Source organism: Artibeus jamaicensis, unplaced genomic scaffold, assembly GCF_021234435.1.
Source record: "Artibeus jamaicensis isolate MK-2021 breed Jamaican fruit bat unplaced genomic scaffold, CSHL_Jam_final contig_233, whole genome shotgun sequence".
In the NCBI taxonomy this organism is placed as follows: domain Eukaryota; kingdom Metazoa; phylum Chordata; class Mammalia; order Chiroptera; family Phyllostomidae; genus Artibeus; species Artibeus jamaicensis.
Window position 1 is genome coordinate 35,488,453 of NW_026521486.1, and position 12,915 is coordinate 35,501,367.

The 12,915-nt window shown below is 37.5% G+C and overlaps 1 protein-coding gene across 2 annotated transcripts in view; it reads right to left on the reverse strand.

Moving 5' to 3' along the window:
• ITPR2 (inositol 1,4,5-trisphosphate receptor type 2) overlaps positions 1–12,915 on the reverse strand; it is a 444,505-nt gene that overhangs the window by 406,901 nt on the left and 24,689 nt on the right. The gene's annotated exons all lie outside the window — the stretch shown is intronic.

Consider the following 12,915-nt stretch of genomic DNA (forward strand, 5'->3'; position numbering starts at 1 on the left):
TAAAGGACTTACGATCCACAAAGGACCAAGTACAGTTTCTAGCACATTGTAAGCCCTTAAGTAAGTGTTTAATAGATAAATAAAATCAAAGATCTCGCCTGCTTTATTCCTCATCATACTGTGCTTCTAGAAGAATGCCTGACACATAGTAGGTACTTGATAAATAATAATCAGCCTTGGCTGGTGTGGCTTATTGCATTGAGCACCATCCTGCAAAGGATCACCAGTTCGATTCCCTGCCAGGGCACATGCCTAGGTTTTGGGCCAGGTTCCTAGCTGGGGGCGTGTGAGAAGCAACTGATCAACGTTTCTCTCCCTCTGTCTCTCCCTTCCCCACTCTGTAAAGAACAATAAAAAATAAAATCTTTTTAAAAAATAACAAATAAATAAATAATCCAATGAATAAATTGCCTTTGTAGATTAAAAAAAAAACATATTTTATCCCCATTAAAATAGTTACCAGAAGCCAGTTTCTAGGACAATTCCAGGAGAATAGCTAAATTTCTGCCCTGAGAACCAAGAAAATGTCTCTCCTGTCCAAAGAGAAATATCTAACTACCAAAGACTTACTAACATTCATTTTTTCCAATGACTGAGTGGTGGGAATAACTGGGTTCCCCCCCCCCAGGATATTGTAAAAATGCCTGTGAATTAGTTCTAAGTTTGTGAATTCATTTGAAGGAAGATGACCAAGTTGCAACTTTCTTTTAAAAACAAACAAAATATACTAACCGGACTCACTAGTACACATCAACTCCAACACAGAGTAAAACCCAATTCGTGACTAAACGTTCACTTGAACTAGGCCGATTATCCAAATCGTGGTTCCTGGCTTATCTGGTTACCAGAAGCAGACACTTCCTAAATCACCAGATTTATCTATAGTGTCCAATTTCCACAAAACAAAATGTTAATTTAGTTAAGCAATAAGGTTCTTTCTTTGATTTTTATTTTAATATACATCATTCACACTGGTTTACAAAAACGTGGTTTTACAAGAGCTGCCAAGCATGTAAGAAATTCCTTTTAAGAGTTTTTAAAACTGTTTTCTTAGAAACAGGAAGTCCCATTGAGTCAAGAAGCAAACCCAAATGTCTGCAATACCCAATTTCGCTCTGCAACATTGAATGCAAGAGGCTCATGAGAATGTCACAACATAACACTGAATTTTTTAAGAAATGCTGTGAGGAAAAGGTCTGCTTTTCTAATTAGTTAAGAATTCTAAATATAATAAAAAAAACATAATCTTACCCTTCAGAGTATATTAAAATTATATAAAAAGTAGCAATGACATTCTACCCATTCTTGGTGCCTACCCCATTCCCACAGAACTACAGCTTCCCCCTAGAATGCACCGGGAGACTCCCCACCTGCATGGGCTAGCCATCAGAGGACCGGGAAAAACTAAAGCCGTAAATCAGATCACAGTGCATTTATATAAACACATATACCTGTCCTCAATTACCTAGTAGCTCAGGTAAAAGCATAATTAAGAATGACTTCAGTTCTCAGAATTTGTCTTATTCCTTATACCCAAATGTCTGTAAAAATCATAAAGACCATCGTTTCATTGTGCAAACGTAAAGAACTGGAATTGGGAATGAAAGAAAGAGGATAGAAAGAAGCAAGTGTGAATCTGTTATAAAGACATATACCAGTGATTTTCAACTGGTAAGTCACAAAATTTTTTCAAACCTATGATACCCGACTATTTAGTCAGGGGGCAATCCCTTAGATTGTCAAATAAAAAATGACAAAAGCCAACACAACAATAGCCATCTAGTGGAATGAATCAAAATGATACCTATTTTTTTTTTTTGTCAAGCCAGCAAAAAATATATTTTTGGTGAATTTTTGTGCACCACGGAATTTTAGTGATTAGTTTATGTGTGCCATGAGATGAAAAAAGTTGAAAATCGCTGACATATATGATCATTTAAGTTAAACATTAAATGGGATTTCAATGGTAATCATTGGCACAACTTCTACAATATTCCCAACACTCTCTTCTTGAATACCTACCTCCAGGGCCAGAGTGTTCCTCTTTTACCAACTTTCTGACAGTACTGATGTCAGAAATGTGTCTTATCTGGAGGTGAAACAGCACCCTGTGTTTCCCACCACAAAACTGAACGCATTTTTTATAATGACTTACTTAACTGTCTGGATCTTCCAATAAATTAATTCCATTAAGTCAGGAACTGAATCCATCTGTTTACCATTATATCCTTGGCATCTTCTAGAATTAGTTACAGTGATACTAAATAAATATTTGTTATATGCAGAAATGGGTCAGTGAAGAAGTGAGTCTTCCTTCCCAAACAACTTTCCTTTTGCTTCCATTTCTTTCTTCTGTAACTAGACAGACCACATATTCTTTTTTCTGGGATAAACAAGGCTATTTCTCTCCAGTTCTTCCTCACTGGGATATTTACCAAGGAGCTCCACATCTTTTCATATACCCAAGTGTCAAATGCCACTTTAAATGGGACCCTAGGAACTGTCCACAGGAATCTAGATGTGCCCCCAAACAAGTGGGACCGGGGACTCTTCCCGTGTCTTTTTGAGGCTAAGTTTATATATAGTTAGGCATCCTAAGATCCTGGTAGCTCCCTTGGCAGTCAAGCCCACCTCTGATGTTCATTGGGTCTCTATAGCTAAACAACTCCAGGATCTTTTCATGTGTACTGATGGTAGGAAAGGCACCCACATCCACCATTGGGACAGTTTTCTCCCATAATCTGAGGATAAGAATTTACAACTGAATAGGGACAAATATAAAGATCAACCTATAGCCTCTGAGTAGAAAGCACCTGGAAATCATCCACTGCATCTCTAGATAATTCATTTCAAGTCCTTGTCATTACTGCTGCCCATTTTCATCACTCATAAAGTGTTTCCCAAATCTGGCTAATTGGCTGAATTTTATGGGGAATTAAAATAATGAACAATAATCACAATAAGAGTAACAACAAAAACAGAAGGCTTCTTTGGTATAGACCTACAAAATCAAAGTTTTGGGGGATCAGGAATAAGAATCTTTATTTTTGTAAAAGCTCTCTAACCTTTCTTAAATGGACCAGGAATACCTGTCTTGTACTCCCGTGGTACCTACACACCTCCATCAACAGAGCTGGCACTCTGTACTAATTCCTGACTTATGCATGCCTCTAACACTCTAAATTATAAGTTCCAAGAGAGCCCATTTTTATTTTCTTTACCATAACGTGCCCAACCAAATACTAGGCCTCAAACATGGGGGTTGTTAAATAATTTTACTGAAGTGAGTGACTAATTGACTCTTTGAATCGCGGAATAAATCAATAATGTCACTTTTGATAGATCCTATAAACAGTAAAAATACTTAGAACCAAGAAATGATTGCATAATAATAGATGGAAGAAAGGGTTGTAACAGCCACACTGTTGGCAATTTCCCCCCTGCAGATGCATCTCAGAAAAATTATCAAAAATATCAAGGGCCAAGAGAACCTGCCCTAAATAACAATTTCTCATACAGCATCTTTCAACTCAACATATTAGTGCCCTTTTAATGGGCTGCATTTATTGTTGTCACGTCTGAATCAGCAAGTAAAGCAATTCCAGCACTAGCCTAAAATTCTCAATCTGTCACAGAAACTCAGCTATTGTAAAACAGGTTATCCTTCGTATCTATCTTCTCTGCACAAGGTTGTAACTGTAAATTGTTTGTTCGCTTTAATTTATAAGAAAAAAAATCATTCAACTATTAGACCTTCCAAGGTATATCTATAAGCAGATTTCAGTAGATACTTTGATTTTATACATACGTGTGAATCAAAAACATGGGACTTTTACCACGTCCTCTGCCCCAGCCCTCTTCACCTTTTGTAACTACCATACTGTTGTCTTTGACTATGAGGTCTTTCGTTTGTAAATTACAAAGTAAACAGAGTACCACTGACATTTAAAAAATATATATGAGTGTAATGTTAACGAGACATGGCCCCCAGAGAAATGCTTGCAGACATGAATCTGGAGACATGTGCAAAAGAGCTTCAGGCGACACTGCTCCAGATGGAAAATGGGAAAACACAAATGTCCATCAAAAGGAGCATAAATAAATCACAACTAAATAAATAATTTCATACACTGTATAATATTTTAAAGGTAAATAAATCTGGCTTCTTCCCTAAACTGTTCCCTACCACGAATTCCCTACCACCCTGAAACATCAACTCCCTCCTGCCTTTTCATTTAAAAGTAGCACTAAGATAGAAGACAAAACACTTCAGTTCTAATGCTTGGTCAGCCATTCCATAATCAGCTGTGTTTATGAGAGTCACTTAGCCTTCCTGTGCCTCATTTTTAAATGGGTCTGTTGTGATCTCCCAATTCATTCTATTTCTATGGTTATTCATTTCTGTGATCCCGTTTTGTAATTAGAGTCGGCTTGTGGTATCATCCTTCAATAGCAGATTGTATTATTTATAATATTTTATGCACTATAGTTAGAAAGTTTAACTGTTTATATTAATTCTTCTAAAGTGTACACATTATTTCAGCATTCCAAGCAAAATACTAGTATGTGAGTTTGTTCCACTCTCTCTCCATAGTCTTAGAACACAGTATTTTTTTATTTATTTTTTTAATATTAAATTTTTTTAGTTACTTTTCAAGTACATTTTTTTTTTATCTATTTCTCCCATCCCACCCCACCCCCCCCCCGCCCGGTCTCCCCCCTCCTTCCCATTCCCCCCCCCAGTCCTCATCTCTGTGTCTTTCATACTTGTTCCTCAAAATCCCTCCCCCTTTTTCCCCTTAAGTTCCCTTCCCTCTCCCCTCTGGCCGCTGCCCACTTGTTCTCTATTTCAGCGTCTTTGTTTTTATTCTGTTTGCTTGTTTGTTTTATTCTTTAGCTTCCTGTCAAAGGTGAGATCATATGGTATTTGTCCTTCAATGCCTGGCCTATTTCACTCAGCATAATGCTTTCCAGTTCCATCCATGTTGTTGCAAAAGGTAGTAGCTCCTTCTTTCTCTCTGCTGCATAGAATTCCATGGTGTATATGTACCACAATTTTTTGATCCATTCATTTACTGATGGGCACCTAGGTTGCTTCCAACTCTTGGCTATTGTAAATTGTGCTGCTATGAACATTGTGGTGCATAGGTTCTTTGAAATTGATGTTTTAGGATTCTTGGGGTATAATCCTAGCAGTGGAATTGCTGGGTCAAAAGGCAGGTCGATTTTTATTTTTCTGAGAAAATTCCATACTGTTTTCCATAATGGTTGTACCAGTCTGCAATCCCACCAACAGTGAACTAAGGTCCCCTTTTCCCCACACCCTCTCCAACATTTGTTGTTTGTTGCTTTGTCTATTATAGCCATCCTGACTGGTGTAAAGTGGTATCTCATTGTGGTTTTAATTTGCATCTCTCTGATAGCTAACGATATTGAGCATCTCTTCATGTGTCTCTGGATATTCTGTATGTCCTCTTTAGAGAAGTGTCTGTTCAAGTCCTTTTCCCATTTTTTTATTGGGTTCGATGTCTTCCTAGAGTGGAGTCGTGTAAGTTCCTTGTATATTTTGGAGATTAAACCTTTGTCTGAGGTATCATTGGCAAATATGTTTTCCCATACAGTTGGTTGTCTTTTTAATTTAATACTGTTTTCTTTAGCCATGCAGAAGCTTTTTATTTTGATGAGATCCCATTTGTTTATTCTTTCCTTTATATTCCTTGCTCTAGGGGACATATCCGTAAAAATGTTGCTGCGTGGAATATCTGAGATTTTCTTGCCAATGTTCTCCTCTAGGACTTTAATGGTGTCATGGCTTATATTTAAGTCTGTTATCCACCTTGAATTTATTTTGATGTATGGTGTAAGTTGGTGCTCAAGTTTAATTTTTTTGCACGTAGCTGTCCAGTTCTCCCAACACCATTTGCTGAAGAGGCTATCTTTACTCCATTTTATGTTACTGTCCCCTTTGTCGAATATTAATTGACTGTAGAGGGTTGGGTTGATTTCTGGGCTCTCTGTTCTGTTCCATTGGTCTATGTGCCTGTTTTTGTGCCAGTTTTGTGCCAGGCTGTTTTGATTACAGTGGCTTTGTAATACAGTTTGATATCAGGTATTGTGATCCCTCCTACTTTAGAACACAGTATTTTAAATCTTAAGATCTTGCTGTGTAGTAATATGAATTTTTTTTTTACTTACCAATACTCAAGTTGCCCAAATTAGGAGCCAACATCAAGGCCTGTAGATTATTGCTTGTATGCATAATTCAGAGTAACTTAACAAGAAATACTAGGTTCTACAAATGCCAGATTTTATAGCACATATCCAATAGGCCCTATGGACACTCTCGCACAAAGCCAGATATCTAGCAAAGAAGGAGGTGACTTCATTGCAAAACTTCTGCTAAAAACTGTTCTAACTTGTAAGCGCAGCAGAGATGCAACATACCAAGTCCTCACACCTGTACCTATCTTACCTGTCTATGACGACCAGAAGAGTTAAACTTGCTTCTGTCTGCTACTTGACATTTGAGGGTTATAAAAGTTAAACCAATACAATTTAACATTATCTTCTCTTTTTAGATGTCTTATTTTAATAATACCTTTTCACTAACACAAGTATTTTAAGCTTAAATATGAAACAGGTGTGTAACTCCTTCTGTGACTTTCTCGATCATGCACATGTTGGTTGCCGCTAATATTTCTAAAACAGGTTCCTTCCAAAGTTGAAACTGTGCCTGTCCTTAGGTATTTAAAATGTTTCCAGTTATGTTTCCAGGAAAGACAAAATCACTTTAAACCACTTTTAAATTACACAATAAACACTAAATTTTAATTAAAGTTCTACTACATGGAAGGAAACTCCTGAAAACACTCGATAATCCTTATACTTATATTTTTGATCCACCAAAATCAAATGAGTTGAAGACCTTTAAAAAATAGGCATCATGTGGACTAGAAAAGGAATGTTGTCACTCACATGATAACTTTTTCAAAAATCACTGCAAGAAGCCGTAATTTTGTGAAACAATTCTCTTCAGAGTATGAATATTGAGGCAACTGGTAGGAAAAGAAACTAATTGAGTTACATATCGCCATTCAAAGAGGAACATAGATATCAGACCATGAAATCATGAATTTTTCTTCTCGAATCCAATGCTTCTTTTTCTTCTAATCCTCTGTACCCTGCTTCCCTGACATCTTTGAATCTGTTACTATTGCAAGTCAATTAGTGTAGTGTTTTCTCCTAGCCTGTCCATTGCTGTCCTCCCAAAAGTCAAAGTATGGGCAAGGTGTCCTTCTCAGGATAATCAGTGGGTCTCTGCAGGAGTTGAAATCGATTGTTCAGTGATGGCTGAGTGGACTTAACTACTATCAGTTTTCAGTCATCTGCAGAGAGCTAGAAAAACCATAGGCCCTGGAAATACTGACTCAGTAGACAAAGTTCAGACCCTGAGTTTTCACCACCTGGTTGGCCCAAATCTGGAGGTGCTGTCACAGAAAGGTCATCAAGTGAGGGATTCACCTAGTGACACTCTCTATTTCGAGTAGAGACCCCTCCCCTGCCCCATATTTCTGCCTGGTTTTGGTCACTCTTTCACACCTTCACAAAGTCGCTTTTTATATTTTGTCCAGAGTTTATAGTTGTTATACTGAAAATTAAGTTCAAGAGATATGGTCTCAAATATTTAAAAAATTACTGATAACACAACAGGCTGCTATGCATGTACCAGCAAAAACAACCTCAAACAGATATTTTAATTAACAACTACAAATATATCTATTATAAGTGTTTACAAGCATGAAAGATAACTTTTTTCAAAACAGCAGCAAAGAATAAGAACCCATAAAAAATGCCCAGATGGATTTAATAAGGCAACCTAGAAGTGAAAAATAATTGTTGAAATAAGTAGGGGGGTTTAAGAGAGTAAATTAGGCACAGCTAATTAATAACCTGGAAGATGGATCTTAAGTAATTACTCAAAGTGAAACAGAAGGACAGAGAAAATATGAAAAAGAAGTTAGGATAAAGCTACCATGCTTACATAATTAGCACCCTGGACAGAGAGAATAAACAGAATGGAAGAGAGACAATTTCTTAAGCAGAAACTTCTTTATTATGATAGCCATAAAAAATAAGTAATTTCTTATTTTCCTTTGTGGGCAATTTTTCTCCTTTACGCTTCATTCCTGGTGGAAGGGGACTACTGATGTTTATTGTTGGTTGTGTTGATGTAAACACAGGTAATGAGTTCCTTGTAGAGATTCCTGTGACCTGCTGTGCTATGTCACAGGATTAGTCATCTGGAGAAGGCATATCACAGACCAGATTCAGGTCTCAGCAGTTATCTTGGGGTTATCAGAAGGCTCCACTTGCAAGCCTTCGACGTCTGGATCTCTTGTCTTCTTCACTTCCCAGAAGTACCAGAGTTCTATAAATCCTCTGATGCTCTGTCTCTGGAACGTCTCTGTAGCTATGTCTTGGCAAATCTCAATACTAACTAGACACTCTGAAGTATTCTTTGAATCCCTCCATCTACATTAACAGTAACGTAAGATTCCTTAGTCCACCAGGATAGCTGGGTGTCACTACAGCCTTGGGCACATTTCTATGACTCTTTCTGAGGCAGGAACATTCAACGATTATGAAAGTTTCATTATTGCTACTCAGTTGGTTATACATAAGATGTTTTAGGATTCCAGTTGAGAAAAGATATCCATATAGAACAAGAATAATGAAGGCATTTTATCATGATAGATCCTTCCAACTTTGAGAGTCAGTGTTTCCATACCTCATCAGTCACCACAGAAAATGAGGGAGACAGAGCCGGAGCAGGCCGCCAGGAAACTGGAAACAGGAACTGGGCCTTGGAAGGACTGAGCAGATCTTCTGTGCCGACCCCACCATTTGGACCGACACAATTAAGTGGTGTCAGGTTTTGAGAAAAGAGGCGGTATTTGAAGAGATAAAGGCTGAGAATCTCCAGGACTGATGAAAGATACGGGTCCCCTGATACAGAACGCACAGTATACTGGGCTGTCAACTTCTCGGACTCCACAATACAAGCCAGAATGGAATCGTTTGTCTAAAATGATGAAAGAAAATTTGGCTATCCAGTTAAAAATTAAAACTGTGCACTTGGCAAAGTAAACTTTTGAAGTGGGGGTGGATATCAAAATATTTTTAGATCAGTAAAAACTAAGAACTTACCACTAACAGACTTTCCATATGCTTGAGGTATTGATAAAAGGAAAATTATATTAGTAGAAAAATATGAGTTCTGAGAAGAGATGTGGAGAAAAAACTGTTGAAACATGTGTACTAAACTAAACAAACACTGTCCCAGTACAAAAGAATAATAATGACTAACACGTGAGTTTAAAAAGCACAGCACTGAAATACCAGACATCTGCAAAGTAGAAAGGTAGTGACCTGAGTTAAATAAGCTCCGTGGTTCGAAACTGCACAGAAACAGGATAAAACATCAATTGACTTTATACTTTGAACATGTATAATTTTATTTTTTTAAGATTTTATTTATTTATTTTTAGAGAGAGGGGAAGGGAGAGAGAAAAAGAGGGGAAGAAACATCAATGTGTGGTTGCCTCTCACACATCCCCCACTGGAGACCTGGTCCACAACCCAGGCATGTGCCCTGATTGGGAATCGAACCATTGATCCTTTCATTTGCAGGCTGGTGTTCAACCCACTGAGCCACACCAATCGGGGCATGTATATTACAATTTTAAAAGAAACTACTGAGATGATGAAAACAGAGTATATAAATACAAAACCAATAAAGAGGAAGAAAAAACAAGAAGAAAAAAATAAGTGCAAATTCAGTTGATCCCAAAGAATTTTTTTAAAAAGAAGAAATCAGTGAAAAATTATGATTAATACAAGGCACAATGTGAGAGGGCAGAAATAAGTCAACATTAATCATAATAAGTATAATTTTTAACTTATTTAAAAGACAGATTTTCAAAACACAGATTTTCACATTGGATGGAACACATCCAGCCAAGTGCCGTTGACCTGAGTCTTACCAAGAACGGAAGCCAAGTGGCACTAACCAAAAGAAGCTGTGGTAGCAGGGGCAGTATCAGAGAGCAGACTTCAAATGAACAAAGTGATATTCACAATAAGTAGGGCCATTATATGAGAATTGTTCCTGTTCTCTAAGAAAATATAACAATTCTAAACTTACATGTAATATCCACACATTATATCAAACAAAATTTGGAGAACTACAGGTAGAAGTTAACAGAGGCATTATCATGGTGGAAGATTGCAACATACTTCTCAATTACTGACAGGACAAACACAAAATTTAGTAAGGCCGCAGGCTTTGAAACCAGCAATTAATGATAATCCTTATGTACATCTAAAGGGTGAACATAAAACATATAACTTCTCATGGAGATATATGAGATGCAACAACCAGAGAAATTTTCTATTTGAGCACATTAATATACCAGGTCTCTTCACTGTTGGGTTTTCATATCCCTACTATATTTCTAAACTATAGCCTAGATGTACAAGCTTCAAAAAAATATTATTCTCTTGGCTCATAGTGAACTCACGTTTGGCTAAAAACCCCACCCTCATCCACTATCCATCGGTTTAGGCTCCCCTTCTACGATCTCGCCAGACCTGACAGGCACTCTCTCCAATTGCTATTTATCATGTTATACATCCAGCTGCATGTCTGTAATGAATAGTGAGCTCCTCGGGGACTGCAACAATGTATTTTTAATCTTTATACCCTCAATTCCTCACACACTGATTGGCTGGTAGTCAGTGTACAAAAACTAATTGCTGAAAGAATGAATTGATACTTTAATGGTCCACAGAGCTCAAGAAAACAAATTGCAAAAAACAAAGTGAGGATGATGATGGTATAGCAGGCAGATCACAGGAAGGAAAGATGAAGTATGTAATAATGATACAAGCGTTCATCCTTGGGCCAATCCCTCAGCAAACCATAAAGGGACATTTAAGTATATATTCTAAAAAATGAACAGCTGAAAGAGACCTCAAACAAACAGTCCAGTCTGTAAGAACTCCTAGGCAGAACAGAAATTTACCAAAAACATTTCTTTGCCTTGAAATCTAAGTACAGTGCCACCGGTGATTAGCTTTACAGCTGGAAGGCTCTGCCTCTTTCTTCCCTGTTCCTTTACTACCTTCTCAAAGAGAGAGGCTATGAGAACAAACTACCACTTCCTGACTAATTAAACATAAAGGAGAAGCATACCTAGGAGGAAAGAGTTGGCAAGAGAAGTACCCTGGCAAGAAAAATTCCTGGCAACTATAGACCAATTTTCACAATCATTACAGCATAGAAATTAGACTTTTTTTTTCCAGAAAGTCACAGGTTATAAAAGTTATCTTGTTAAAGCTGCGGGCAGATGACTCTTGTTTCTGCATCAACCAGGAACTGGGACATTTCTAAGAACTGCCAAAAAAAAAATTTCCCACGCTCTCAAAATTTCTTCAGAAATACAGCTTCGGACATTTAATTAACAGTGGCTAAATGTGAATAAATACGGGTTTTAAAAACACCACAGATGTCATTCTACAGACACACCTATAATTAGTATGGATGGAATCAATAGGTATAAGACATACTTTTAAGCCATTTCTGTGCACAAAGAACTTGTTTGTGTTACTGGCAAGGACGTGATTATGGCTGCAATGACAGATATACCCTCTTCTGGAGTGTTTTAATTAAAAAGCAGAGACCTCCTTTCCAGGACAGAGTGCATGAATCCTTACCAGAAATAATGAAGCGACCCAGAGGCCCTCTGCAGAGCAGAGCCAAATGAGGGTAAAACCAAAGGTAAAGAAAAACAAGCAGGGAAGTCTGGTGGCTAAAAAGAGCTACACACGTGTTTGTTAAACTAAATTATTTCCCTTGCCGCCAGGCTGGACAAAATGTTTTCCAACCCCTAGTGGCAGACATAGTAGTGCTCTTAAAGTAGAATTCATTAGTAGTCTTAAGTAATGAGTTTATCTCTAAATGTAAGGATACTCCTAGTGCTAATTCCTAATCCTTCAAACAGTAATCGTCATAACCACAAGTAAAATTTCCCAAAGAGTGATATTATTGGCTTCTGCCAGAATAGAACAAAACAGGATAATATAAATTTAACACTATTTTATTTCCTTTCAGAAGTCTAATATCATAATTGTATTATTCTATAAATGTGTGATGCTGAGAACTTATTTCTCCAGACTAACTATAAAGTTGAGATTACACTAGTAATAACTTGAAAGGACTGGTTTGAAAATTAACTGATTTGATAATGCAAAATTCCAGGTACTAAGTTTAACATTCTACTAATGTTAGCCATCATCATCGTCAACATTATTTATTAGAAATGCCCAGCACAAATTATATACTCAATAACTATTAGCTACCCTCATTTTCATCATTATTTATTCTTAGCACTTAATTATTGAAAGAAGTTCACCAGTAGGGTAATCCCTTCAGAAAAAAATGAATCTAAATCTTTTCATCAGGGAATTCACTCATTCCACAGATACTTACCCAGCAGCTACTACGTGCCAGGCATTGTTCTAAGAGTAAACAAAACCAAGGCCCTTATAGGAGAGAGTGGAGAGGAGACAACAAACAATAAACATAACAAATTCATAAAGCAGACACTGTGCTAAGGGATAAATGATATAGAAAAAAGAGAAACATAAAGCCTGGTAAGAAACTTACAGGAGGTGAGAGCATATGTAGAACTGCATTCCAGGCAGAGGGAACAGCCAGGGCAAAGACCCTGCAGTGGGAACACGTTCGCCGTGTTTGAAGACCTGCAAGGAAGCCAAGACGGCTGATGGCAATGAGTAAGGTGACAGACTGGGGCAGGAGGACTGAGGGGGGCCAGATCCTAAAGGGCCTCCCGC